The 23,618-nt window shown below is 43.5% G+C and overlaps 1 protein-coding gene across 4 annotated transcripts in view; it reads right to left on the bottom strand.

Moving 5' to 3' along the window:
- Positions 1-23,618, bottom strand: part of LOC140693124 (uncharacterized) — an 843,637-nt gene that overhangs the window by 348,459 nt on the left and 471,560 nt on the right. Inside the window, exons 1-2 of one of the 4 annotated variants that reach the window (XR_012068803.1) lie at positions 20,551-20,816; positions 4,998-5,085 (exon numbers count right to left, since the gene is read on the bottom strand). The gene's annotated coding sequence lies outside the window, so the exon portion shown is untranslated. Of the gene's footprint in view, positions 1-4,997; positions 5,086-20,550 lie in introns of those variants that run through there. The other 3 variants (XR_012068810.1, XR_012068808.1, XR_012068809.1) reach the window with 3 other exon arrangements.

The raw sequence follows: 23,618 nt of genomic DNA, 5'->3' as shown, positions 1-23,618 counted from the left end.
AGCAGGAAAGACTTAAGCATGACTTGGTTAGGTCAACTAGCAACAATCATCACTGGAGAGTGAGTAATAAAGAAGTTAACTGATAGCAATGCTTCTGACTACATGAGACCTAAAATAAATCTACACTGATATCCGAAAGGAAAATAAGGAGATGAGGTCCCCAATGAGAAAACAAACTAACAAGAAATCAAAAAATGAAAGTCATTTTCATTAACGATTCCAGGCAGTAGTGGAGCATGGTGGTGAAGATCACAAATGCTGGGGACAAACATGAGGGTCTGAAATCCCACAGCACTAGGTAGATGTGACACTGATATTTCAGTGAAATTTTCTGCATCTCAGTCTCCTATCCATAGACTGGGGACAACAACTGCACCCATCTCCTATAACGGTCCTAAGAATTAAGTTATTTTATATATAAAAGCTTAAATAAAATACCTCAGAGTTTAAATAATACCCCAAAAGCACAAGAAACAAAGAAAACAGAGACAAATTGCAGTTCATCAAAATTTAAAACTTTGCTTCAAAGGGCACCATCCAGAAAGTGAAACAACAACACAGAGGAGAAAATTTTTTCAAATCACTTATCTGGTAAGGAATTTGTATCTCAAAATGAAGAAAAAAAACCCCTACAACTCAACAATAAAAAGGCAACTCAATTAAAAGGTTAATAAAGTATCTGAAAAGGTATTTTTCAAGGAAAATATACAAATGTCCATAAAGCACAATGTAATGATGTTCAATAGCATTAGCTGTAAGGGAAATCAAGTCAAAACCACTAGGAGAAACCGCTTCACACTCACTACAATAGGGTATAATAAAAAAAAAAGCGTAACAAGCACTAAAGAGGACACAGAGGAAGCGGAGCACGCAGCCCTTGCTGGTGAGGATGTAACACAGCGTGGCCACTTTGGAAAACAGCCTGGCAGGGCCTCAGAGAGTTGAACATTTCGTTTCTGACTTACCCAGCAATTCTGCTCTCTGGGCACACACGTAAGAGAACTGAAAACAAATATCCACATAAATAATACCACATGAGTGTTCACGGCGACATTACTCATCACAGCCAAAAACAGAAACAACCCAAATGCGTATCACCTGATGAATGGGTAAACAGTGGGGCCCAGCCATAGAGTGGAATGTTATTCAGCAATAGCATAGCATAGAATAGTGACTAAGGCCACAACATGAGCAAATATTGAAAACGTTACTCAGTGTGAAAGAAGTCAGTCACAATAGACGTTTCCACTTATATGAAGTGACTCGATTTACATGAAATGTCCAGCACAGGCAAATCCACAGAGAGAAAAGTGGCTCCTTGGGGCTGGGGGAGGATGGGGAAGATGGGAATGTCTGTTTATGCATACAGGGCTTCCTGTTGGGGGGATGAAAATATTCTAAGATTGAATGGGACGCACAATTCTGGGCATAGAGTAAAAACCGATGTACATTTTAATGGGTGAATTGTATTAAAACTCTTAAGAACAAAAGGACCTTGGGCCAGTATCTTCCATAGTAAATGCAAATTGCTAACTTTTATTAGAGGAAAAAGAAACTGCTCTCAGCATGAAAGCAGGAGATCAGCAAATGTGAGTTAACCGAAATTGGACAAGAGCATTTCACTTGAAACAGTTGCTGAGTGTACACGAAATATTCAGAAATAGGAAAATCACCTTGACATCACGAGGAAGCATTCTGTTTCAAATACAGATCAAGGATTCGGCAAGCCCAGCTGCCAGAAATGACCAGAGAAGAAACCTGGTTTATAAAACTAGCACCAGAGACAACAAGGAATGGTGATGAGGAAAGCAGGCGGCAAATATCTGGAACAGTTCACTACAAATAATTTCTCCACCAAAAATTGAAAAATAAAATGAAAGTGATGAAATGCTCTGTTGACATCTCGAGAATGGGCTTCCTTCTGTGCTCGACTGTTCTGTAACCCCGATTGAGAGACTAAGGAGAATCAGCATGGCTCCTGGGGGTCCCCAAAGGACTGCCCACCAGCACGCTGACCACCATCACATCTGCCAGGTTTGAATTGCAGAGAAGAGACCAAGTTCTGAAAGGCACAGGAAATATTGACAAGGGAAGAAAACGCTGAGGTCAGTCCTGGGACAGAGGCCCTCTGAGCAGAGGCCAGAAGGCTGCAGGTGAACTGCAGTAGACCTGGGGCAGGAAGGGATCACGGGGGAGCATATCTCAATTCTCTTCTGTCTCTGCCTCCGGTAGGAGAGATAAAGCCTGCATCCTTCTCACCTGGAACTGTGGGTTCTGGCTGGAAGAAGTCTTACTGACAAGGAATGATTATTCAAGACTCTGTGGAAAAAGTCAAGAAATCGAGAGGGATTAGGGAGCCATCTCCATAAGCCTCTCAAATGCTCCCATATTTATAGGGTATAATCAAAGGAAAACTTCGTTAACAGTTGTGAGATAGTAAGGAGGAAATTCGGGAAAGACAGGATGAGGCAGAGATTGTAGAATACACAATGAGTACAAAGGATTAGTGTATCTTTAGGGAAGTCATGGGGTGAGGGGAACAAGATACATTTTTAGATATGTTCATTAAAAAGCAGACCACCAGACCAGCCAGGTCCTTGTTTTGGGGATAATACATTATCTAACAACACACAAGCCCAGCGTTTATAGCTGAGGGTCTCGGTCCTTGCTTTACAACCAGCAGAGTGCTATCTAAAACCTCAACTACACAAGCAAAGCATTGTCTCTGCTTTTTAAGGCAAGGAGTCTGGAGTGAGGATGCACAGGAACTTGCTTGTAAAGCAGTATCAAAGCATATTTTTTCTTCTTAAAATTCAGAGGCGACTGGGGTGTGTTACAATTTGTTAACCCAATCATCTGCTTCCACATGGAACCATTATGGAGGACACCCTAGGATGAAAATCCTGGATGTGGGTCTCTTCCTGCCATCTTCAGCCACTCTATCAGGGTCTAGGCACATCCGTGAATAACGATCCTACAGTACCACTCACTCTCTTAACTCCTGGTGATTGAAACTTAATTTTAGCTCTACACAACTTAACGTAGAAAAGTTTCAGCAATAAAAGATATAATATTCCATTTATATCTCATCATATTACTGATTTTCTGATTGCTCTAAGCTGCTTCTACTTGGTAAAGCACCTCATTCTGAAGCTGAATTCAGTAATTTCCATTGTGCATTTCTAGCCAGTTTGGGCTCGCTAACTTCTTTTGGTCAAATATCGATATACTTAATTGATTTCTTTGTTTATCAATTTCAACCAGGAGGAGAGGGAGTGTCACTCTTTTCCTCAGACCACCCTCAACTCTTTTCCCATCAACTCAGGCCTCCTGAAAACAAAACAAAGTATTTTTTTCCCTTCTACTCTTTCCACAAACCCAACAGGAAACATCAGCCTGGAGAAAGAATTCAACACAAATGTTAAAACAAAAATCTATAAACCTGAAACAATACCATCTCCGAATCATGATACACAATGACATGAGATTAAGTGTGTCAGGCACAAAGCATGAGGGAGCCTGACTACCTGATTTCTATTCTTCAAAGGAAGGAAGGTTTTCGTATTTTTTATTATCATTCTTGGTCATTGTTTCTGATTATGCCAAAAAATAATTTATGAAATATTTATGCACTGCAATAACTGATTTTTATTGTATCAATTTTAGAAGGCATTCAGAGGGGATAGGAAAACCCACCTCTGTAAAAAATGCAAAATTTCTTCCCCTGTAAAGAACACGTATACAAAATGCAACAGAGAATTCAAATTCTTGTGGAGAGGAGCAAAAGACACAGAATCAAATCAAAGTCATTACAATGAGTCAATTTAAAATTCACTGGACAAACATGCTCAATGCATACAAATAATTTTAAAGGCACACTGCAAACCATTCACTTAATGATCTGCAGGCTAGAGGAAGAATTTCACTCTTTAACAGACAACAGAAATCAATAGGGTGCCCCACCAAACAAAGAGCAGTGAACAATCAGGTTTTTAACAGTTCTGAGAAATCAGCATGTTCTAAAGATCAAAATCCAGAAATTTTAAACATTCATTCAAACCACAATGAAAAAAGCACTTAAAGAAAAAAAAAAAAGAAAGTAAGCACATAGATCATTGCAACAGAACAATGAGAATTTCTTGTACCGCTAGAAGAAAGAACAGGCTATAGCCTTTTACTTGAAAAGAGACTACTTTTAAAAATAACTGCTAAAACACATTTCATCATTCATGTTGCATTTAAAAATCTGAGGTACATGTATCTGATCAGAAAAGCAATTCTGAGTAATAGTATGTTACAATTCAGTGCCAGTTTGCTTTAGAAGAAAAGAGAAAAGTTACTGTTTGTAATTCTGCACAAAGTTTAAAGAACCTCCCTGCCTCTATCTCCTCCCATTTCCTAAGCTCATGCTCCCTAATCCTTCTGAAACAAGTATGAGAAAGTCTTATTCCCAATATGCCAAATGACAACTGAATATCAATTTATTAGTGTAAATATATGCCAACACCTTGAAATGGAGGAGAAAGGTATCAGAAGTCTATATGGAATTTCTTTCTACCTTCCTGAAATCACACACACCAACGTTCACACAGACACAGACACAGACACAGACACATACCCCCTGGATTACTGGGCACTTCACAAGCTTAGTACTTACAACTTGTAGAAGGTAACTTTGTAGTTAATTTAAAATACAAAACTGTCAGCTTTTGAAAGCCTTCATCATCTGCTAAACCATCTAAATATCAAAGAGACCCAATTAGCCTTCTCTGTAGAATGTAATTTCCCTTGATGGCAAAACAGTCTCTAAGAAGTACTGGATCAAAGATTCGTGTTTATCACTACCTATGATCGTTTTTAAGCACATTAACAGATTCAGAAATGTATGTCTCAAAAACATTTATTCCTATTGAAATAGTATACGTGTTCAATTGTCTATACAGTGACTAGGTCCCATGATGGTGTTTAAGAGCTATTTTGTGTATAGCAATATTTACCTTCAAGTGCAGAAAAGGAGGGTGTGTATTACTCAGTTGTAGAGCACCTGCTTAGCATGCACAATGTCCTGGCTTCAGTCCCCAGTACCTCCAAAAAAAATAAATAAAAATAAGTGCATATTTAAAAATAAGAATAAAGTTATAAAAAATGCAGACTAAAAACCACTGCAATCTAGGTGCTACAATTATACTAAAAAAACAAGTGTTTCTATCAAATATTAACTATATGCCAATCACAGAGACAACCAAAAGTCACACCTGAAGCATCACGTGTGATTCTCAGCAACCCTACTAAGTAGACACGGATGAGAAACCCGGCTCTGCGGATGAGGAGACGGAGCTCGGAGGAGCCGGGGACGCTGACTGTCCTGCTCCCCGTGACACCGCGTCAGCCCAGGGCAAGCGCTGACAGAGCTGCACTGAGGGGACACCCAGCTGCATGGAACCTTGGGGCACTGGGGAGTCCCAGAAAACACTAAAAACTTTTCAGTGAAAAACCAGCTAAAATATATTACACTGTGCTGCATCCTTTAAACAGGGAAAGTGACTGAGACCTTTTTGATGCCTCCGTGTCCTTTCTGCCATTATCAGTTACTTGCCCTCACAGTGCGACCAGTGATGATCTGGACCCCATATGAAGTGCACTCAGATGGAAGAGCTTTTAAAGCTGGTTTATGAAGTTTGTAAGACTGTCTATGACTCACAAAGGCGGTCATTCATCACTTCTCACCGGTGTGGACGTACCACCTGAAATCACTCCTTTCTGCTTTTTAAAATCCCTTCATCTACTCCAGACTTTTCAACAGCAAAGAAGTAGCTCAACCACAGACAGTGGACAGCTTTTCACCAAATGGACTCGAACAGCCCATCTGACAACCTGGAAGCCCTTGTCTTCTATTAAACCCACTTCCAGGTACTTCATCATTTTCTGATTGGTGGACTCGGCCTCTGACTGGCCTACTCAGAGAGCTCCCAACCTCACATCCAGGGGTGGGAGAGGACCATGCTGTTGGGGGAAATCAGTGAGGAAGCTGGACATCCTCCAGCCACGTCTGCACGGGTAGAAGTGCCTCAACGTGCTCAGAAATTATACCGTCATCATCCCTGGGCTCCCATGGACTGGTTTCACATTAACCAAGCTCATGAGACACTGATGCAAGGAAACCAGAAACTTAAATTTTTAATGTAACAGAAGACGTGAATCTATGAACCAGACTGAAATATCAGAGTTCAACCATGAGTACATTTTCTCCTCCACGGCCCAATCACGGGCAGGCAGTCACATGGCAAGCATGGACAGAAACGGAGCAGGAAGGGTTTCTAGATTAATTCAATGGACTATATTTCTATTATACGAACAGATCTACTGCCCAGAAGTCAATTAACGCCAATCACGGTGCACTCTCCGTGGACAGCGGCCAAGAAATGACTATGAGCTCCTGTGTAACACTCCTTTCCCTGTCCTTTCTAGGCTAACTGATGCACAGAGGTATAAAGATTCAGGGATGTCGATAATGCTAAACACCCAAAACCCATCTCCGGGAACCTCAAAACCAGACAGCCAGGGTTTAAATACCAGCTCTGCCAATTACTAGTTCTGTGATTTTGCCAACTTAATTACCCTCTGTGTGCCTCAATTTCCACACTGTAAAACTGGGATAACAATCAAACCTTCCTTACTCGCTTGTTGAGAAGATTGAAGGATTCATTTCTGTAAAATGCTCAGAAAAGAATGTAGCACATTTTGGGTGTTCAACAAATGTCAACTTAATATCAAATTGTTTTACAAGTGTCCCCTCTAATCATCTTATCTGTTTCCTGGCTAGCCTAAGTCCCAAATAAAATCCTTATTTCTCCTTTTACACACTCTTGGGGAGCACCCTTATGTTCCATCCAAACACCTGTTTAAACTGAGGGAGTGGATGTCTCCTAACCACTCCTCTGGGCCATGGAGGTGCTTCTCCCTTCACACCCCTGGCCCCTGGCCCACAGCTAGCACTCATTACACTAACAGAGTGAGGTGTGAGTCCGGGGAGACAAGCAGGGCATGTGAAACCCTTCCTTTCACTCCAGTGTTGGTCACCATTGGGAAGCACGTGGGATGCTCAGCTCCATGTCAGGAAAGCCCTGTGCATGAAAGGGCAGGTCTTCTCAAGGGAAGGCTCGCTGTGGCCCAGAGCTACATGGGACAGGGTGAGTCTGTATTTCTGGGACACAGTATGATGACACGCATTTTCCCACAGCCTTGAAGTTCATGGAGAACGTGGCTTCATCAGTAACAAAGAAGACATTTATTGCCTGTATACTCTTTTGTGTCATCTCTCAGTAGGCTGCTGGAGACAACATATGTATAAGTATTGGATCTCCTTAAACCCCAAAATATATGAAGTAACAAATAATTCTGTGGCTTAACATTGGTTTAGGGCGACTGTGTAACAGTTCTGACTCTGCTGATGCTAAATTATGGGTATAGGAACTATGGAACCTCCTCAAATATCTTTCATCATAAAACCATCTCTTCTTATTTTCCTGTTTCTTAGTAATTGCCAAAGACTCTCAAATGATGGCTTCACACAAAACAGCAGCTAAAGTTTAAGAGCCCTCTTGACATACACACTGTGGTAAACACTGCACATAATTTCTAATTCTCACAATTCTACAAATCAGATACGAATGTCCCCATCTCACAGACGAGGGAAAAACTCAAAACGAACTGACTCAGGCTCAAGTGGCTCAGTGGCAGCGCGTGCAGGCAAACCATATCAAAAACTACACCCCTTCGTATATGTACCAAATCTCCTACCACCAATTAACACACAGCGGCGGGGTCAAAACTCAGGGAACTCAATACACTTTTCACCTTTAAGGTCCTCCAGATGCCGCTTCTAGCTGTTTTATAAAATCCCGGCTCACTGGTTTCTAACACTAGAAGAAAAGCCCGATTTTGCTATTGTTTGCACAGCAAGTCTGAAATGTTCACAGTGAGATGACAGAATAAATCTAAGATATAAGCAGAATAACTTTTCCAGTTAGACAGACATAATGGACATTGGGCTATTCTGAAGCATTAAGTAAAGTAATCAAAATAAAATAACGTTGTTTAAGCCTCCTTTTACAAACAGGAAAGTTAAGACTGTAAGTAGGTGCAACAGTGCCACCTATGGGTAAAATGACCTTCCAGGTTACCAGGAAAGATGCAACACAAAAATTGCCTGTAGGATCAGTAACGAGAATCAGATAAATAAAACTTATATAGCACATGCTGCACTTTGATTCGGGGAAAAGGAGGGATATTCAGTATTTAATCTGATATTGCTAATACTCCTGAATATAAACAGAAGATATAGGCTCATGGAAACTCATCTTAGAAGAGGAAAGAATCCAGTTCAGCCACTTCATTTTACAGGAGGGGAAACTGAGACATGGGATCTGTCCTCCTGGCAATCAGCAGCAAAGTTCTCCTATGCCTCATGTCTTGCACTGTAGCAAAAACCAACAGATCTGTACTAGGCCTATATTCATAAAATTCACGTTTGTATTTTTCCAACAGTAGGTTATCTAAGTATCTTGCAAAATACTAAAAGAGCCAGGATATCATACAATTTTGTTGCCATACAAAAACATTTATTTACATAATAAAACAGCATGAGCTTTATTCTCTCTATTAAAAAAGTGACATGTCAAATCAATGTTTTGATATTTTAAACCTGTTAAGAATGTAGAAAAAAATCAAAATTTTCTTTAATCACAAAATAGAGGAGCTTATTCCCTGAAAATGATCAATATGGATTTTACTAAACTTAACGGATCTGGTCAGAATCCCACGAATTTAAATGTCTGAGTGGATGGTTACACGGCAACATAAATTCTGATTTGTAACAATACATATTCTGTGTAAATAATCTTCAAGGTCATCTGATTAAGGCAATTTAACTAGTCCCTGTCTCACTAGAATGATACAGATTTCATTAAAACTTCATACTACACCAAAAAAAAAAATGAATCCTTGTTACTTTAAACCATATTCAAATATATCATACAAATACATATTGAATATGTATCAGAAATAAGCGACACTCTTTAGTATTCAGAGTTGATCCTTCTAAAATATCTGTCATTGTGACAGCACACTTTTATTAAGCACCTCTTGGGTTCTTTGTATACAAGGCATCTACCTCTCACAGTCAGACAAATTAAACGATATTACTCAAATTTCACAAATGAGGAAATGTACTTAAGCCATGAAAATAAAGTACATATTCATCAACAGGAAAGAAAAGAGTAAAGACTTTTCTTACAATATTCACTGACAATCTTTTCTTCCATATTAAAACTACATAAAACCAATTCAGTCTTTGTAAGTGTTTCTGTCAAAAAGGGCCACAAGAGAAAAACAAGCAACATCATTAGCAGTGGTTGGACTTTAAGAGCTCACTTCTCTTTTGCACTATAATTATTTTTAATGTTTTGTTTTTAGTGCTTACAGAGCACTAAAATAAAAAAAATAACTTTTTATGTAATTACCTGAGAATTAAAAATTTGTGAAAATGAACAATTTTAATTTCTGCCACTCTGTCTCAACTTCTCAATGGTGTCTCTCCTTTCAAGGCCTCATCAGTCTGAGGTCACTAAACTCGGCCGTTTATGGAGTCACAGGTGTTCGGGTAACCACTTAACGGGAGGCTGATAAGAGGAGCAATTAAGAATGCATTCTGTGCAGCCTGGGTTCCAGCACCGAGCTAGCCACAGCCTGCTGCGTGTAATTGGGACAAGCTGCTCCATCTCTCAATCCCTCAGCTGCAAAAAAGGAGACACTGATACCTACAATCAAACACCTGCTATGAATTAAAACATGAGGAAAACATTTTAGCCTTAGGTAGGTGTCCACTCACAGTGAGTTTGGTCATTATGATGATGAGGATGGCTGTTAACAAATTAAGCTAGACCAAACAGGAGAAATCCCCTTAAAGGAGAAACATTTTAAGTCAATGAGCATTTCTTTTTGGATGAATTGCAGAATATTCTAATGATTTTTTAATAAACCAAATTTTGTCCATTAATTATAGATTTACAGGTTCATGGACAAGTCTCCAGAAAAAGAATTAGAGGCCTCTTACCTCTGTAAACTAAGAAAGTAAATTTTAACAAAAATCACGGAGGAGATTATACCTCATTTGGGAGAGTAAGTGCTTAACATGCATGAGGCACTCAGTTCAGTCCCCATTAACTCCATTTAAAAACATGGTTTTTTAGGAAATGGAAAATTAAAGCAAAAAGATGGAGGAATACAGAATTTTTTAGAGACTCATCTCAGATTTAAGATGGGGAAGAAACCATCCATTTCTCAGAAGAAATCTTGAGGACTATGTAAACTGGATCTGAGATGTCTAGTCCTTTAACATTATTCAAGAATTCATATTACCAAGTCTTAAAATTACCTGATAACGCACAGTGGTGATACTGATCATAACAGCTTCCATCACGGATCGAGCTCCAGCTAGGACTGCTCTGTTCTGACATCTCTGCCCCTCAGGCCTCACCAGGCTGAGAGCACTAAATTCGGTCATTCAAGAGCATCTTTTGTAAGTCCTCCATTTGTGCTTCTGACTCTCCCCTCACCAGCTCCTCTGAGGGAAGCACTGTTATCATCTTTCCCACTCACAGATAAGGCCACTGAGGCACAGAGACTAAACTCGTTCCAGGTCACATTGGCATTAAAGGAATTCTGTATTTCTGCTGTTTGCTTTTGACAAAGGAATCTGAGATATCAATTCAAGGCAGACTGTTAAATAATCAAGTCTGTCAGGTCTTCACCTCAAAGAGCAGATAGTATAAATTCCTGATGTAGGATGAGGCTGCCGCCACAAACTGACTCAGCTTGAAATTAATATCCAAGATGAAGCAGCGGATACACGTAAATATTCACGATTGTCAAGTCTGCTCACGGGTCTGGGCCCTTCACTGCCTGAACGGGGGTGAAATCCCCACCCGTGTCTGGGAGAGATGCACGGTGCTTCCCAGGCTCAAACAGGCTTCACGGGCTATTTCCTCCCACAGACTGGCCTCAACGATTAAAAGCTCTCAAGGTTTTTACACCATGCAAAACAAAAAGACATTTCTGCAGATGGAGCACTTTCTTAGGCTTAAATCTTTTTTTGCCTACACTCACCCAGGGGGAAAAAAGAAACATGACTCTGCAAAGTCTCTGACCCTCACCACTCACAGGAGTAGAACAGCCACAGCAGAAGATGGCTCTTCACATTGCAGGATGAGAACAAAATAAAGATGCCCCAACAACAGGCACTCCCAGACACAGCGCTCAGCAGTCTTCTGCAAACTCACGGTTGTGTAGCACCCATCACCTTCTATTTCCAGAACACTTCATCACCCCTAAAGAATCCGCCTATCACTAGCAGTCACACCCTAATCCCCCTCCAACCAGCCCCTTCCAGCCATCACCTGCTCTCTGCCTCTGCATGTGCCTTTTCTGGGCATTTCAGATCACTGAAATCAACAATATTTGACCGTTTGTGTCTGCTTCCTTTCAATTAACAAGCTGTTATCAAGGCTTGTATATTTTGAAGTGGTATCAGCATCTCTTTCTTTTTTTTTTTTTGAAAACGTTAAAGATTATTAGAAGGTGGTAAGCACTATCAAAAAGAGTAGAGTGGAGCATAAGTGATTGGGTTTCAAAGGGAAAAGTGTGGGTTGAACAGTCAGGGTGGACTTCCAAAAACAGGTGGCCTTTTTCATTTTCCTCTTTTTTTTTTCTTTTTTATTCACTCTTACGTGTGAATAATCTTCCACTACATGGAGATACTACATTCTGTTCATCCATTCAGCAGCTATTTATGGACGAGTTCCAGAAAACTGAGTGTAAGAGTTGACTAGCATGGATGGCATTTAAGCAAAGGGCAAAATGTGCTTTCAAAAAAAAGCCAACAAACAGAGGCACAAGGAAATTCAGTGCGTTTCTGAGCAAAGGGCTTGCTTGCTTCGGCAGGACTACCGTGCAGGACTGTGGCGGATATTGGCAGGAGTCACGGTGTGGGAGAAACATGAGAAGACTCCCCACTGCAAGTAGCTCAGACAATTCTCCTCCCTCATCCTGTATTGTTAGAGCAATGTTTCTAGGTTACTCTTATTTCAAGTAATAGCACTTTAACTGCACATCTGATCATCTCCATCAGACCACCTTTCCTCCAAGCAACAGAAAAGCATTCAATGACCTGAGCAGCTCCAGGACATAATGGTGATGGATTAGGGAGTCCTGCAGCATTCCAGCCTGCAGGCACAAACCCCACATGTGCCCTGGTGATGTCCAGAAAATAAAATGCATGGAAATATCTCACTGTTTTTACACGACATCTGCCCTCAATTTGCCCCAAAATCATGCTCGCAAAGCACTAATCAACCCTCTCAATACAAAAATAAAAAAGCTAAGAAGGCAAATTTAGGCTCTTTCATTGAAAACCAGCAACCATCACTGCCAGTATCTGAGCTGGAATGCTCCTGACTTTGAAAACCTCTGCGCAGTTACTTTCAAGCGTAAAACTCATATTTGTATTCCATGTAGATGATATTGCAGTAGGATTTTTCTTTTCAAAATTTCCACTTGCAACATTAGCACAAGAAAGTTTATGTATAGGCTTTAAAAAATCAATTATCCTCCACTTTCTTAATTTTGAACTAATTATTATTTTATAAATGTGGCTATGCTGCCTATTATAAACCGTTTGATTTCTGAAAACAAGACCTTTATGACCTCACTATTTCAGAGAAAACTTTAACGATTCTTTGAGAGGTGGGGCCTGGGGCGCCCACTATCAGCTCTTTAAATACTGACAAGGATGTGCTATGAAGTAATGCAAAGGCTCTAACTCCACATTAGCTCAGAAAGCAAAGAAACTACACCAAAGACTTCCTTAAATATTTTATATATTTCTATTCTTTTGAATATTAAAGTTCTTAAATGATATGATTTTTTTGAAAAAGACAACAGCTGTATTAAATTTCCTCTCACCAAGAAAGCAATCTTTATGAAGTAAAAAACCCCTATGGAAATCGAAATGACAGGACGTTTCTAGCTAAGTGAACATCCAGATCTGAACACAAACCTAAATCCGATCAGATCTCACTCGAAGGAGCTCTACAAAGTCCTGGGCAACCCTGGAAATTAGCTCTTTTGTTCCAAATGTTGGCTGAGCTAAGATCATCACACTAGGCAGGGAAGGAGAGAAGAGGAAAATCCACCTGGCGGCCTCCATCAGTTTTCTTCCAGCCACAAAATGCCTCTAGGTCGGCCCGCTAACAAGTCCCCCAATAAGGAAAGCCGGCATCCACACTGCCCCTGCCATCCCCAAGTAGCCCCGATGCCCATATCCCAGCCTGTGAATGGTCTTCTAATGATCCCCCAGTTGGTGGCACCCACCCCCTCTTCCCCGCTATACAAACACAGAGAGCCACGGCAGCCTTCCCAAATCACAAATTTGATTACATCAACCCCCACTTCAAACCCTTTAGAGGCTCTCTGTTAGAGTTCTAGCCCCACCCCAGACCCTGCTCGCCCATCCTCACCTAAGTACACAGGTCCCCAGTGACCACAGGTGCCCCTGACCTGCTCCTACTTCCCACTTGCTCCAGTCTCATTTTGACTGTTTCCCAAGGAAGCCTTCCCTCCCTCCAACCTCCACAATTTGTTCCTCTCTTCCTAGAACATTCTAGGCTAAGTCAACTTCTGACAATGCTAAGCTCTCAAGAATCAAATACATTTTGCTTACTAAAGTGGCTACACGCTCTCTCCCCTAGACTCACAGAAGTGCACGTGTAATGTATAAATGAATGACCGGTTGGGTCTCAAAGGGACAGACATACCTGCTCTCGCCCGTCCCGATCCTTCGGTCTGTAGAATATCAGAAGCAAAACCAGAAGTACCTTTCCTGAGGGTCACTTCTGTTGACACCCTTCACTGCCTACTGTGTCAGTTCTAGTAAAACTCAACTTCTTCCAAAGCCCTACATCCCGGACTCTCTCCAGTGTCCTCCCCAGCAGGGGATCCCTCCACCCTGGACTGCACAGGGCACTCTCCCCGGGTGCCCACGCCAAAAGCCTCCAGGCCTCTGCCCGGGCTGCACCTGCGATCTGAGACACATTCTTGACTCCTTCTCCTGGCTGACCCTTACTCTGTCCTCACAACTGAATGTAGAGCCCATTTCTTCCAGGAATTCCTCTCCGATAATGTCCTTTAGGTCTTGTCTGGTCTCTATCTATAGCAGCAGTACATGGTGACCAACTGGGTGTTTGCCCGCTCCTTTGAGACCACGAACACTTGGGAACCACGTGGGAAGGAGTGAGAGATTACAAGACGGTTGAGGGAAGCAAAAAGCAGAAATCACAGTCCAAGTCCCAAATTCAAGGATACTTTCTCAGAAAAAAGTATAAACTATTTCACACGTGTGCAATTTGGCTACTATTTTTGTGGCTTGGGGACAGCAAGAACTTGGTGTTCTAGTCCAAAACCTAGGTTACATGCAAAGAAATGTATATATTCATATCCAAAGGAAACAAGAGCTGCTCAACAACAGTTTGCAGTTAGAACTGAAAGGAACTTTGATAAAGGCAATCTCTCTCTCTCTCTTCTTTCTTTTCTGGAATCATATAATTTTAGAAGTATTTGCGTGACTAACAGACGTCTACAGCCCGTGATTCTGCACTGAAGTATTTGGGGCTGAGGAAGCCCAGATTACATTCACTCTGTAAATGCAATCACACCAACACACTGATAGGTGCCGTGTGGTGAAACTGATGTTCCAAAGCAGGCAACCTTATTCGGTAAGAGAACTCTGAATAGAAAGGAAGAAATGCAATGTCCTATACTGAATTTCATTTGCTATATGGGCCATTAACTGATAGTATATCTTGACTAATGAAACCCAAAAATAAATTGTCAATGTCGGTTTTCTTCATCTGACCATTTTATGCTAACTTCGGATATTAAATCCTCACTCCATATGGAAGCTCAGCCCTATGCTGCAGCACAGTTACACCCCGTGGAAGAAAGCCGACCAAGGGAGAATTGGAGAGTTTCCCTTTAGAAGCTGCGAAGTGTGGTTTTACACCTGTATATCATTTGCAACCACATCATCGACAATGGAGTTAGACGTTACCTCTGTGGGGCGAAAAGCACTGCATGCTTCAGAACCATCAAAGAACGCTGAGCTTTGTGAAACAGTCCTGAGGCACTTAAATCATACTTTTTCTGAAAGGCTCCAAATCTGACCCACTTCACCATTCCAGGTATAACAGGGAAGTACTGGAAACAGTAGAGAGAACATGCCCTTGAAGTCTGACAAGGCTCTGTTTGAATCCTGCTACAGCATTTATCAACCGCTAAACAAACCAATTCCTTAACCCCTCTGAGAAGGCTTCCCAATCCCCAAAAGGGGGCTGTCAGCGCCCACCTGGGAGTCATGGATGTGAATGAAACACGCAAGTAGGGCGGCCGACTGCTACCTGACACGGGGCCTGGCTAGTTTCGCTCCGCTGCCCTTCTGCCCCTTTAAACTTGCACTGATCCCCCTGGTAAGGATCAAGTCCCCGGAACAGACTGCCCGTATCTTCTGTGTATCCCTGGATACATGACTTACACTTAGGAGGCCAGAAAAACAACTGCCTCCTCCCAAGTCACTAACAATATTCTTAAGAGTCTGGGTATTTTTAACTCTATTTTTCAGGGAGACTATTCCAGAACTTTCCAAGCACCATTCTCCAGGTTGGCTCCCCTCCCAGTGCCCATCCTTCTTACCTCAGATCCTCTGTCTGACTGCCTCCTGTTCATGGGAAAGCGAGTCCGGTAGGGTGGGGACTCCCTAGGCCTCCCTCCCTCCCTCACAGGTGACTGTGAATACCTTCTCCCCACTCCAACTCCAGCTTCTGAGGATTCTAACCTTCCGTATCCTGCAGCCTCTGCACCTTCCTAAGACGCACACGTGGCCAAGACTCTCCCTTTGGATTTCTTTCTGGCTGGCCCTGCTGACCCCCAGGCCCCTTAAGGATAAATGGGATTGCTCTGAAAATGACAAACGCCGCTGGCTGACACACCAAAGCTGCATGGTCTGGGCTTTCCTCCAACCGAGGCACAGCCCTCCCCTCCCTCAGCCTCAGTCTGCAGCTCTCGAGATGATCTAATTCACATGCAAGGCTATGAACACCAGCTAAGAATGACGACTCCCAACTTGTATCTCTAATCCAGCTCCTTCACCTGAGCCCCAGTCTCATAGAGCCGAGTGCCTCTTTGAAGTCCTAACTTGGATGAAAAATGGCATCTTAAAAATGCCTCATGTCCACCATTTACTCTGGAATTCGATTCCTGGCAGGTACCTCCCAGACTCCCCATTTTAGTAACAGCCTCAGCACCCACCTAGTTGTCTCAGCTCACATTCAATTTCCACTGTTCCCTCCCCCCGGCCCTGCCCTGGAATCAGTCCTGTTATTTTCGCCAATAAGCTGATCTCAAGTGTGGTTTTGCAGGGACCATGGCCGGAAACACACAAGCTCACAGCATGGTTCACTAACAGTCCGCCGTAGGGTGCTCCCTGGAGGGGGAGGCATCTCCTGCCGCTGGTCACCTCAGAAGGCACTGGATTCTCACACAGGAGGCCCAGGAGAAGGGACTCAAGATTTTCCCGTGGTCTGAGCTTTGAAGGGCCCGAGGTCTGGGGGAGCTCCTAATTAGCAGACACACTTGCCAGTGAGCAGATGAGGATGGGGGAACCCACGCAAGGCTGTTATCACTCCAACTCCTGGGCTCTCGGGAGCCACGGGAAAGACCTGTGTCCAGTGTACAGCCCAGCCATCACAGATCCCAGCCTGCATTTGCCAACCCGGACAGCCTAGACTCCATCTACTTGCGACACTTACTTCTGTTCTGTTCCCCACCCAGAATGTGATGGACTCATTCAGATATTCTGGCCTGTCTCAAGCGAGACAGATTCAGTGAAAAATGAAGTGTCCACATTTGGACCAGAGCATGAAAGGAGAAACAAGGCCTCATGGTCAGCATGATGGTGGTGGCCACACCCTTCCACCGGGTGAGATGAACCATGGTGAGGGTGAGAATCCAGGGTCCTAGGTCGGCCAAATCATCTTCCTTCACGGTTGTCTGGGGTGTTGTAGACTGACTACCACAAACTAACGACACGGCTGTCAGTGGTGGATGTCAGCTGCAACAGAAACGGATTCAACTCTTTACTGCCAACATGGGTTAAAAGTAAAGCCCGAGGCAGGAAGGTCTGCACGGCTGCTGAGGCAAACCACAGACCCAGCTCTGAATGCCCACTGGCTGGAGCAGAGAGGAAGCTACGGCCCTTTTAGCTGTCCCTGTGTCCAACAGATCCAGGTGAGCCAGCTACTTAGGAGAAGGTCATGTTGTCCTGATACCCAGAAAAACCAGCCTCGTAAAGGGAACAAATAGTGTCATGGATTTTAGACCCAATTCTGCCCCTTTATGAAGGCAAAGTAAAGTAAATGGCACGGGGAAGTTGAATGCAAAAAAAAAAAAATTAAAGAACCAAACGGTGACCGCTTCCTCCAACAGCGTCCCCTGCAGCTGTCACCCCCGAGCCGGCCACTTCCTCACCAGTGACCGCCGGCCAGGAAGCGCCGTCACGCACGTCACACAGCGACAGCCAGGAACCGCGTGCTGAGCACGTTTGTGTAAAAGCAGGAATCGAGCAAAATGCTGCAGAGTTTGACCTTACAAGTTTAAATACTCCATGAAAAGAATCCCTGAGCAGCCGACTAAATCAATTCGCATCTTACTTCTTCAAAACAATCAAACAAATTTAATAAGGGCGCATTTGTCACCAAATAAAAGGAGGACCAAACAGGTCCCTCAAAGCAAGGATTTTAACAGGTATCTAACACCAGTGGGTAATGTGCTAACAAAGCAAATATTCCAAAACATTAGAAAATACAAAATGACTAGGATAATACATGGATCAAGACAGATATTAAGATTTTGCTTTTTAAAGCGATGGAGACAGTATGGAGGGCAATCTGGCTATTTCCAATGCAGGGTGTGCACAGCCCACATTTTCAGATGCAACAACATGCTCACTGGGCAGTACAAATGAAAAAGGAATAAAGAAAAAGGAAAAGAGGAACAAGAGAAAATTAGAAACACACAAGAACAAAAATGATTTTGACAGCATGTACAAGAATTTACGTGAGTGTGTGAGGCCAGGGACGAGGGGATGGTGAGACCCACCCTCACCCCCTGCTCCAGGGAAAGCAGGGACCTAAGGGGAGCGGCGCTGCCGGGGGACCCCAACGTGGTCAGCGCCCCTAACCAAAATTCCACCTACAAGCTTCAAGGCAGCTTTTGAGCTACAAATTGTGGTTGCATTTCAGTCTGGACCGTTTTACTCACTTCCACCAAGAGTAGCAGGAGAGAATTAGGCTCTGCTCCTGTACCAAAGAATTGTTTAAATAATTAATGACTGTGGAATACTAAAAGCAACAATGGGGTAAAAGTGACTGGAGGAGAATGTGCTTGACCCGAGCTCACTGGCCGCGTTATCTCACTGACGTTCAGAAGCTGGCTGAGCCCTTATGGTACCAGAACAGACAGACCCAAAAGGAGGGAGGTTTAATGCGCTGCTGTATTTCGATACTGGGAGCCATGCCTGGTACACGAGGTTCTGGGTAAACAATGGGGACAGTGTCAACCACTGTGGGCTAATTACACATCCGGATACTCCGCCAAGTCCCAAGGGCAGACTTCAAAAGACAAAAACAATCTGGCATTCTCTGGTGGGGCTGCAGACTCAGAGACAAGCATTTGTTGAGCAAAAATATCACCAGTGCCTCCTATGACAAAAGAGGAGGCACTGGCGTGGGGGCTGGGGCAGGGCTCCAGGCTTCCACTGCTCACTCACCAGTCTGTCCAGGGGGAGAAGTGGTCCCTGCTTATGTTGCACTGATGCACCTACCTTGACTAATGCCTGGGGCCTCAGCAGGTGTTGACAGGAGAGGTGAACGGAGCCAGACTTGGTGTAGCACGGTGCTGGCAGCTATGCCCTCAGCAGTGCCCAGGCTCCTATACATGCCAGCTCATCTTAAGAAGCAGATGGCGAGTGCGGGCATGTAGATCACAGGGCCCTGAGAGGACAAGTACAGATCATGGCTACAGCATGCCTCTCCCCTTCCTTAAGTCATAGAGGTATGTCTGGGAGGAACAGAAAATTCATCCAGAGCCCGCTACATTATCTCTCGCAGGTGGGACTCGTGTCCCCTGTGCTTCTCACTCACAGGGCTGGTCTAGACATTCTTTTTATCAATTCTCTAGCATCTTCTCCTCCAACTTACCAACAACCAGAGAGTAGGATCTGATCTTAGCTAAGTTCAAGAGTCACAGAGCACTTCCTTCACAGCGGGCCCAGAAACATGTGCCAGGTTCTCCGACCGTCACCTGTGGGACCACCATGAGCCCTCTCCAGACTCAAGGACAGAGGCCGTAGGCCGGGGGAACACAGCTTCCCTCACTCTCCCCAGCAAAGGTTTCCACGTCTCGGAAAAGGCATCTCACCCTCTTCTGCCTGAGGGACAGCACAACAGATACACCGGGAAACAGAGCTGAAGTTGGGGGGGTAGGCAGCCCAGAAGAGCTCGTCTGTACTTCCGAGGCAATGTGGGGCCGTTGACTTAATCATAGGGAAAAAGTGAGAATGAACATTTCCCTGCTCTGTCCCATACACCGTGATACGCCTTTCCCTGCATAAGGAGTTCATTCGGAAGTCCCCGGCGGTGTTTCTGATGTCCTAACTTGGCATGGAGGCTGTCGGGCAAGAAGAGAGGGCCTGAGCAGAATAGGTGCTGGGCCTGGGAGGCAGGAGACACCGGCTCCAGCCCCAGCTCAACCAGCTCCTCGTTCCGCCTCTCGGGGTTCAGCATCTCATCTATAAGCAAAGGGATGAGACTGTCCCAGGACAGGCTGCCCAACAGAAATGAAATGAGAGCCATGTAAATAACGTTTCCCATTTGCCACGTTTAAAATGGTAAACAAAGAAACAAACCAACAAACAAAAAACAAATACTAGAAACTGATTTTAAGAACAGATCTTACTTAATCTACTGTATGTAAAATACTATCATTTTGACATGTAATCAATATAGGAAGTAAAGAGATAGTTTATATACTTTTACTAGACAAGCCTCAGTGTCTGATGTGCATTTGACCTAGAGCACATCTCAGCTCAGTCCAGCCTCCTCCCCAGTGCTCCTAGCATCAGTGGCTTTGGCTACTTTATTGGACAGCAACCCCAGGGGTCCCACCATGGTCATGGCTGTAAAGCGGGAGTAAGTGTCCACACTAACCCTAAAAGGATCTCTCTGAAACAAAGGCGGATTCACTTTGAAATGTCTGTAAACCGGCGGGCTGCATCTCCATCCCCCCTTGGCTACAAGACAGACTTCTTCCTTGCTGATCCCTTTCTGGATGTAGGGAAGCAATCCGGCACAAAGCCAGGGTGGACTGGCCTCCAGGTAAACTTACCTGCTGTCTGTGTCCAGTCCCATGAAGTCCTCCTTCTCAAACGGGATGCAGGGGAGGGGGATCTTGTCCCCAGAATTCTTGGGGCCACCATCCAGCCACTTGGAATTGAGCAAGATGAAGAGTGACTCAGTGAAGTCCTCGATCCTCTTCTCCACCACCCTGCAGTCCTCTAAATTTGAAGGCAACGTCGGTGCGCGGCTGCTCGACTTCCTCCACATGCAGTACAAAGACAAAGAGCTGAGAGTCATTATCAAGGTGCCATACAGCTCCTCTGCACGTGGAGCTTCTCGAAGGCCTTGGCAGAGAGACAGTCGGTAATGGTGACAAGGCCCACGACCTTGCAGTGTTTCTGGAAGACGCTCCACCCATTCTCGGGCACATAGCGGTGCCTGTAGTGGATACAGAGTGTCCACTGGGAGCCACATGGGCTGATATGGCTCACCGAGGTGAGTAGCTGATAGATGCAAAAGAAATTCTCCTCTGAGATGATCTCCATGGTTTGGACTACAACGGGAAGAGTCTGGTGGTCCTCAGCACACTGCACGTAGTCAGGGATGTTCATGTTGCAGGCCCTGCCGAGACAGGAGAGGAGATCGAGGTACATACTCTGCTGTGTGCTATGGGCCCATCTGGGTTGCGGTGACCTGGTGTGTACCAGACAGAAGGCAAGGGAAGCCAAAGCAAATCCGGGGGTACAGTTTGTCCTCATAGTCTGCACATGGCTACTGTAGCTCGGATCACATTACCCAGCTTTTGGTCTAGGCTTCCTGCCTCTGCAGAGAAAGGTCATTTCTTATTTTCTATTTCCAAGCACCTAGCAAGGCCCTGATGCAAAGTCACTGCTCAAAAATGCTGAATAAAGAAATGAACAAAGGAAATGCTTCCCCAACCCCCTTCAGCAGAATATAAAGAGAAGGACCACAGTAGGATCAAAAGATCTGGATTCCTATTCAATTTATTTGAACCCCTTAGCTTCATAGTAATGGATAAGAAAACTTGCCTTGGGGTAGAGGGTACTGTTCATTGGTGGAGCACATGCTTAGCATGTACGAGGTCCTGGGTTCAAACCCCAGTACCTCATTTTAAAAAATCAAACAAATAAATACACCTAATTTCCCTCCTGAAAAAGTATTTTTTAATTCAAAAGTCAAAAAACACCTTGCAATTGACACAACATTGTAAACTTGACTATACATCAATTAAAAAAAATCCTTGCCTTGCAAGAATATATCTGGATTACGGATGTTTGCAAATGTAAAATGCCTAGGGTACCACCTGCATAAAAAGTTGTGACTGTACAATTGTACTATCCCCCATTTATGAGCTATTCTTCCTTTGGGGGAGTTATAACCTCTCAGAGCTAATTTTCTCAGTTTAAAAAATATAAATATTTCCTGGTTCTCAGTACTGCTGAAGAATCAGATAACCCTAAGAAAGCAACTGACCCACAGAATTTACTCAATAAATGTTTCTTGAATGAATGAATAAACAAGCAAAGTGAATGCTGCTCCCTGCCAAAGACCATCATAATGATACTTCCTGGGAATCCCAAGCCCACGTTCACCAGACTCTGCACTAACAATGTGGGTGACCTGGGCAGGCCTGTGTGCTTCTCTAAGCCCCAATTTAATCGTGGATAGAAATGAGGGCAATAACACAAACCTCAAATTGTTAGTGAGTCAGTAATGAATTGTACCCCAATATTGCAAGATGGAACCATTAAGGAAAACTGGGCAAAGAGTCCATAGGCTCTCTCCATATTATCTCTTACTACCACATGGGAATCTACATTACATCTCAAAATAAAAAGTCTAATTTTTTAAAGAGGTTTTCGAGGTTAGGTGAGCTCACTGTCTCAAATAAGGAACACACAGTACAAATAGGACAATGCCCAGCCCATGAGATACACTCAGTTAACATTCCCACTGAGCCCACTAGTCCCTCCAACTTCTAATGGTGTCCACTTCCAAGAGCCCATGTGACCATCCTTGTTCTAATTTTCTATTTGTAATTTTTTTCTTTTCATTAAATAGAAACACCCAATTCCATAGAATTCTTACCAGATATCATGATGGCAGCCCTTCAAAACCTGACCACAGAGACCATGATGGCAGCCCTTCTTGGTGAAACAATAAAATGAATAGCCATTTTCACAAGACCTCTGAGTAAATCTACTAGGGAACTTCATCCTGGACTGAGGAAGAGGACTGGGGAGGAGGGGGCATTCAGGGGCACAGAGAATCATGGGCCACCTGTCCCACGATGGACTTTAGACTCACCCTCACCCTTCAGGAACTACTAAATACACACAGACAGAGTGCTATGGACAAGATTTTTTTTTTTAAACAAATCCCTGAATCCCTAGCAGGTCTTGTTTCTACCCATACACAAATGGCTTATTTGCATAATGTTTCACAAAAGCCTTAAAATATTATCACCCCAACTTGACACATCAAGAAACTGAGGTAGAGTAGTTTATCACATTCTACAAGATTAGAGAGAGGCCACGTCAGACACCGTATTTAAATCCAAGCCCCTGCTCCAGTGCTCACACTAGAAAGTGTGACATACTGCCCCTTTCCTGCCCTCTCCCTGCAATCAATCTCTGAAGAGTCTTTTCTGTGTCACCTGGAATCACAATCACATTCATTTTCCACAAAGAGCTATGTCACTCCTTGGAGGACTTTTCAAAATCTAAAGGGTTGGTTTGAGAGGAGAGATTTGCATTTTCTGTTTCTCAAAGGAAACATGGCTTTAAAAGAAACTGAAAAGTAGTTATCTAGTCTAAGCCCTCATTGTGCAGAGAAAGAACCGGAGGCTCAGAAGAGATGAGGAAAGGGCCTTATTAACAAATATTGCCTCAGCGCAGCACCAAGCCAGACCTGGCACTTCTAGGGGAGGATCTGGAAGGCCCAGGAGAATGAGTGTTAGAAAACAGAAAGAGAAGAAGCATACAAGGCCCCGTCTCTTCACCACCATAACATGAATTTCCACCAAATTACCCAGAATGGGTGCAGCCAATATTAAGTTTGTCAGAAGAGGTTATAGAATTCTCAACCATAGTGGAA

Source organism: Vicugna pacos, unplaced genomic scaffold, assembly GCF_048564905.1.
Source record: "Vicugna pacos unplaced genomic scaffold, VicPac4 scaffold_19, whole genome shotgun sequence".
In the NCBI taxonomy this organism is placed as follows: domain Eukaryota; kingdom Metazoa; phylum Chordata; class Mammalia; order Artiodactyla; family Camelidae; genus Vicugna; species Vicugna pacos.
Note: the sequence above shows the minus strand (reverse complement) of the source record. Positions and strands in the feature narration are given on the sequence as shown.